General features: G+C 37.7%; 1 pseudogene; it reads left to right on the top strand.

The window, feature by feature from the left end:
• The first annotated feature begins 7,364 nt into the window (after nt 1-7,364).
• LOC103206111 overlaps nt 7,365-7,382 on the top strand; it is a 2,856-nt pseudogene continuing 2,838 nt past the window's right edge.

Here is a 7,382-nt window from a genome sequence, read left to right as displayed (position 1 = left end):
AAAAAGAAGTAACTCTAATACAGCTCAAAAAGATTCCAGATACTACAACCATTAAGCAAGAATAGGATGCAACAAAACTGAAATGACTGTTGTTGTTGTTGTTATGTGCCATCGAGTCAGACCCGACTCATAGTGACTCCTCCTTGGGTTTCCGAGGCAGTATCACTACGGAAGTAGATTGCCCAACCTTTCTTCTGAGGAGTGGCTGGTGGGTTTGAACTGCCAGCCTTCTGTTTAGCAGTCAAGTACCTTAGGCACTAGGCTACCAGAGCTCCTACTGAAATGACTAGAGAATAATAAAGAATTTTTAAAATATTTTTGAAAGTATGACTGCAAAATTTAAAATGTGGTAAAAATACTGTAAGCTAACAGTGAGAAAATCTCTCAGAATAAGTAACAAAAGATGAAAGATAGAAAATATGAAAGAATAGATTAGAAACAAAGAGCCAGCACAGGAGGTACAAACTCCAATTAAAAGCTGTCCAATTTGTACCATGTAAATCTTCTACCTCAACAGATAATTGAACCTAGGTTAGCTTCCTGATCCAGGGAGCATGAATCTATAAACTGAATTAAGTCAACTAAATTTGTCTCTTTTGAGAATTTGATTTATGACAAATATAGGTTCAGATATGGGTCTGGAACCAGAGGTCAAACAGATGCAGGCAGATATAACTATGTTGATCCACATGAGAGAAAAGGAAATGGAGAAGCAAAGAAAGGCAGAAAGGAGGCAATCTGACCAGGATTCTTGCCTTTCTAGCCCCTTCCACTAGTCCCTAATGGGCCCAACGGTGTCATTGAGATTGACCATTAAATTCCACCCTTTTATTTAAAGTAACTTGAGTGGACCTCTGTTCTTTGCAACCAAGAAACTCTGATTAAACAAAAGGGACCTACTGTCTGGAACTGCACAGTAACAAAAAGATACCCCAATTACATGTGCTGCAACATGGGAACACCCTTCTTTTCCCTTAGCCAATCAGTCATGCAGCACACAATATTGACTTCTACTGCCTATCATTCTGTCAGCATTCTGCACAAATATGATTTATGTGGTATTTTTTAACATTATTAAGATTATATGCAATCACGAGATAGGAATGATTAGTATAATCATACTAATAATCAGACCAGTATAATCAATGTCACTAAATTGTACATGCAGAAACTACTGAATTGGTGTTATGTTTTGCTGTGCAATATTCTCAACAACTAAATAAAGTTTAAAAATATTGTATGTGATCAAATATTACTAGTAATAACAAAACCCAAGAGTAAACACATAGTGCATTCAATGAAAACTTGAAATTGTAGAACAAGTGGGAAAGGGAGAAATGTTAATTTGCCTTATAACATGGAGCAGGAGAACAAATGGTTCAAGATCTGGAAAGAAAAGGAACAAATTAGTGCCTTCTGTCTCCTCACTGTGTTCTTCAATCAGCCTGAAAAATTATAAAGCCATGCAAAATTTCTCTTTCAATGACTTGAATAAAGCTGATTTACTTAGAAAGGACATAGAACACCATTGTCTAGATTAATCTGCACTGAATAAGAAAAATATCCTTTGAAGTTCAAGAAATGGAAGGGCACTCTTTTGCATGTATGGGAGGTAACTTTTGTGCATCTTTTGGTTGGATAACCAAAGTCAAACAACAGCATGAGACTCTTAAGCCAATTTCTGAGACCCTGAGCAACAAACACTGAGAATGAGTAGGGGAGAGAATGGCCACCAGGGGAGGTGATGGAGTATATATGCGCCTGTGATTAGCAACAACCAAGACTTACCTTTCCCAGACTTTCTGATTTCACATACCAGTAAAATTACATAAATTTTAAAATACATAAAATAAATATATCTCCATATCCAATTGCCAACTTTATAGTATTTCCAAGTCAAAATAATTCATTGGAAGTCATTACTATTACTAAATATTCTCCTCATCATTTAATTTTTAAAAGGATATTTTAATACAAAAAAATAGAAAGGACATGACCTCATAATTTTTTTTTTAAAGTCCTTGAAAATTTCATCACAAGCTAGTAAATACACTTACAGTAACTTAATTTTGTAACACAGTTTAGCTTAAAGCTATGATTTGTGGTTTATTCCCTAACCTCAGTTATACTATTAATCCTTTCCTTCAGAAAGGCTATCATGAAGCAGGGGGAAAAATAAATATACAAACAAAATATTTTAAAATAATAATAATGTTTGGGAGCCCAAACACATGGTACAGATGGCTTAATGTAAGTGAGAGGTGAAAGGCTTTCTAGTCAACTAAGAAAGATGGATTTGGATTGGTGAAGAAAAGAGAAAACATACCACATGACAAACAACAGCACAATATAAACAGAAAGACGTTAAAGCAGAAAAGGAATACCTTAGGGGACACTAAGGGAGAGACCTCAGTTGAGTAAATAACTGACAAGGGGCACTAGTGTGAGACAGAACTGGGAAGTTCTATGGAGTTTCACTGGATTCCAGGTTGCCGAGTTGGGACTTTGTTTAAAAGCAACAAGAAATCAATCTCTAATGCAACTAACATGACAGAGGAAGTATATTTGGCAGAAGCTATGGTTTTACTAATAAATTGTGGTAACTTTAAGTAATCTTCTGAGAGCTGGCCAGTTACTCCAAGTTCTGACCCAAAATAATGGTTGAGAAGGTTCAGTCCCACCTACTTGTGCAAGAATGTACTGTCACCTGTTTCTGCACCTAGAGCCATGGTAGCAGTGACTGACTAATTCTTCTAGAAAATCATCTCAGTTGCTGTGTCACAGCTATGGCTGCCATCTCCCTTGGGATTTTGCTCTTGGTAACACATAAATAGTGTCATTGGTGGTAATAAGAAAATCATGAAAGGGAGTTTTGTCAGAAGAGAATCTGAAGTGACAAATTAATAGAGAAATCTATTTAGCAACTGAATATTCATTCTCCATTTATCCAAAAATATTTATTGATTCCCTACCTAGCATCTACTATATGCTGGGTGTTTGAACAAAGACCCTGCCCTTGTGACAGTTACATCCAGGAAGGGAAATAGAGAAAATGAGTCAGGGCTGACTCGACGGCACATAACAACAACAACAACAAACATAAGTAAGTAAATTACATGGTATATAAAAAATGCTTTGGAATATGGTATGTAAAAAGTGCTTTGGAATATATATATATGTCTAAACCCTTGCCAAAGATTTGCCAATATCCCCTAAAGCAAGAGGCAAGAGAAGGACTAGCTCCAATTATCCAAAATGTCCTTTCTAAAGGCCTTATTGTTCCCTGTACCAGCCCTTGTAACACCCCTGTTCTTCTGGTTTATAAATCAAATAAAAGAGGCTGGAGATTTGTTCAGAATTTGCAGGCAATCAATCACACTGTTATTCCCAGGTTTCCAGTAGTTCCAAACCCTCATTTGTTGTTTTTCCATGCTTCTCCAGGTACCATCTATTTTACAGTTGCAGATCTTTGTAGTACCTTTTTCAGTATTCCTGTACATTCTGAAAGTCAGTTGTTTTTTTTTTTTTTTGCTTTCACCTGGGAAAAATCAATAATTTAACTGGACTATAATGCCTCAAGGATTTACTGCATCTCCCATCTATTTATTTTTTTCAGATTTTACATGCCAATTTGCACTCTTTACAGTTTGAAAACAAATCCAACCTGCTGGATGGAATATGTTGATGATTTTTCAGTTTGTTCAATCTCGCAGCAAGCCTGCTTTATGACAGCATAACTTCATTAATATATTTGGCTACTGGTAGACATAAAGTTTCCAAATGAAAATTAAAATTAGCTTGACCTTCTGTTAAGTATCTGGGCTATTTAATCTCTGTGGAAGGCATCTGGCATTTCTATTGGCCCCAAACAGAAAGAAGCTATTCTCGCCTTCCTTATACCTGAAACACAGAACAGCTAAGGGAATTTCTAGGGTTCTGTGGCTTTGTTGAACCTGGATTCTCAATTTTTCTTTGTTAGCCCAGTCATTATATAAATACTTAAAAGTCTCTGAACCAGATTACTTCCCAATTATACCTGAAGGTCAGAAGGTCATAGATAAACTGAAAGAAACTCTGGCAAAAACAACTGCCTACGGTTTCCTAATTATCACTTATATTTGTCCTTATTTGTACATGAGGTATCTGGAAGCCATTTCAGCCCAAAAGGCTGAATTAATTGCCCTCATCATAGCCTATAAAATTGCTTCAGGAAACTGTATTAATGTCTATACAGACAGTACACATTGTTTGGGGATTGTACAGATTTTGGCATATAATTTCTAATCTCTTCTGGAACTGCCATAAAGAATGGTGCTCTAGCGGTAGACCTTTTAGACTCGCTTTTATTCCTTTCTACAGTTGCTATAATAAAAATATAAGTTCATGAACTGACAAGAATACACCAAACTGAAGAAATTAGGGGAAACAATCCTGCTGACAGAGCTGAAAAACAAGTTGCTCCTTGGGTTACCCTTGCCCCCCTGGTAACTAAGAGAAAAGATTCTCAAAATTCACCTATAGACAACCCCAATCTTTGTGATTTAACTTTAGAAAAAATTTTATAACGCCAACAGTTGACCCAAACAAATGAGCTTAGAGTATGGGAAAACGTTAGTTGCTACTACTACTACAAGGACCCTGTCACTAAATTATGGGTAAGGCCTAATCAAAACCCTGTCCTACCTAATTTCTTACATAGTTCTATGATGTACACTTTACATGAAAATTCCTGTATGGAAAGAAATAAAATGATTGAAACCCTAAAACAAAAATACTGTTGGGAACCGTTTTTGAAACCACCAAACATGTTGCTATCCATTACCCTATTTGCTCTCAGTATGACCCTGGAAAACATCCTAAGGCCCTACCTGGGCAATACCCTTTTACCCTCTAAGCCTGTGCTTGAATGGCAGCTACATTCCATTCAACTTCCACCTTGTAATGGTTATAGACATGTATTAGTAACGGTTTGTAGATTTTCACATTGGGTACAGGCTTTCCCCTACCATGATGTAACTGCAACTTTTGTAGCAAGGAATCATCCCTTCTGGGGCAGCACTGAAAATTGTTGGGATAGAAGAACCATTTCACTAATCAAGTCACTCAAAATATGCCAAGTCTTCTTCATTTTTCAAAGACTACATTGTCCCTATCAACCTCAACCTTCTGGCTCAATGGAAAAAAAACTAATGAATTAACAAAGACTCAAATAGTTGAGCTTTGTAAAGCTCTGAATTTATCTTAGACTAAAGTTCTTCCCTTAGTACCCCATTTGGGTCTCACAAATTTTACTGAAAAACATAAAACCATACCCGTTGCCATCGAGTTGATTCTGATTCACAGGACAGAGTAGAACTGCCCCCAAAGGGTTTCCAAAGCTCTAAATCTTTAAAGAAGCAGACTGCCAAATCTTTCTGCCATGGACGACTGGTAGGTTCCAACCACCAACCTTTCAATTAGTAGCAGAGCACTAAACAACTGTGCTAACAAGGCTTCTTTCCCACAAACTTATCTCATATGAAATAATTACCCAAAGTCCCCTAGCTCACCTTTATGCTGCTGTACATATCCCAATATTGTTCAACCTGAGTTACAGAAATATTGTCAGTATTTAACCTGATATTCTAAAGGGATATTTTTCACAGATTAAAAAAGTCTCTGATGAACAGAAACTAGAACCCCAGAACCTAACATACATTTCCCCAGGAAAACGTGTATATAGGAAAAGACATCAATTAAAAATTCACTAGAGCCTCACTGAAAAGGACCATACTTACTTATCCTTACCAATCTCTGTGCTGTAAAATAAAAGGGAATTAAGTCCTGGATCCACTTGTCACAGCTAAAAAGAGCCAAGCTGCCCCTATGGACCAGTCAGCCCTCCAAAGAATTAAGAATCATCTCCATGAGACACCTTTATGGAGAGCAAAAGACAACAAAGATAAATACTATTTTACACGTGACCCTGCAACAATAGTAGTAACAAACAATTATCTAAGAGTAGATACAAAGATAGACATGCAAGCTGAATATATGTGGTAAGTGAATAGGAGTATATCCAGGAGTATATGTAGGTTTGGCAAAGGATATTTAAACATATGTATTAGTATGGGCTGCAAATATATCCAAGGATATGGTAGAACATGCAAGGGGCAAAGCTCTGAAAGCTTCTTAGCCACACAACCAAATAACCTGAAGGAACGAGTCACTGGACTTAGTACTTATGACTGCTGTCTCTGGGGATATCCAGGTCAATAGCACAGCATAGTCCACAAAGACAATGCTCAACATCCTACTTTGATAAGTAGCCATCGGGGTCTTAAAAGCTTGTGAGCAGCCATCTAAGATGCAACTATTGGTCTCTCCCCACCCAGAGCAAAGAAGAGTGAAGAAAATCAAAGACGCAGAGAAATCTAGACCGAAGGTCTAATGGATCACATGAACCACAGTATCCACTTCCTTGAGACCAGAAGAACTAGATAGTTAGTGTCTACCTATTACTACCAGCTACTTTGATCAGGATCATAATAGAAGGTCCTGGACAAAGAGGGAGGGAAAAAATGTAGAACAAAATTAAAAATTTTTTAAAATGACCACACTTACTGGTCTGATAGAGACTGGTGGAACTTCCAAGACCATGTTCCTTAGACACCTTTCAAGCCTGGAACTGAACCCACACCCAGAGATCAACTTTCAGCCAAACAACAGATAGGCCCATAAAGTGAATAATAACATCAGGGAGGAACATACTCCTCAGTACAATCAACCATACAAGACCAAAACGGCAGCATTTGCCTAAAACCAAAGCTCAGAAGGCAGAAGCAAGCGGGAAAGAAGGATGAATGGAAACTGGGAAGCCAGGGAAGAAGTGGGAAGAGTGCCATTACATGGAAGGGATTGGAACCAAAGACATGAAACAAAATATATATAAATTTTCAATGGAAAACAATTTGCTTTGTAAACTTCCACCTAAAGTACAATGAAAACTGAAGAAAAAAAAAAAAAAAAAGTCTTGTGGCCAAAAGCAGATGGTACCCAAAGTAGACAGCTGGTTCCAAGATTACAGAATGAGATTCCATGCATCTTGCCAAATTTTGTGGATTTCGCTTTATGGCTTTAGCTATTCTTATGCTGTTTTGTTGTTGTTAAGTGCCGTCAAGTCGTTTCCGACTAATAGCGACCCCATGCACAGCAGAACGAAACACTGCCCGATCCCATGCCAGCCCCACAATCCCTGCTATACTTGAGCTCATCATTGCAGCCACCGTGTCAATCCATCTCGTTGAAGGCCTCCCCCTCTTTCATTGACCCTCCACCCTACCAAGCATGACATCCTTCTCCAGGGAATGGTCCCTTCTTACCACATGACCAAAATAGGTGAG

The sequence above is a fragment of the Orycteropus afer genome, unplaced genomic scaffold (genome assembly GCF_000298275.1).
Source record: "Orycteropus afer afer isolate SDZICR_OR568_19922 unplaced genomic scaffold, OryAfe1.0 scaffold00297, whole genome shotgun sequence".
NCBI lineage: Eukaryota > Metazoa > Chordata > Mammalia > Tubulidentata > Orycteropodidae > Orycteropus > Orycteropus afer.
This window is presented reverse-complemented; position numbering and strand designations above follow the sequence as displayed.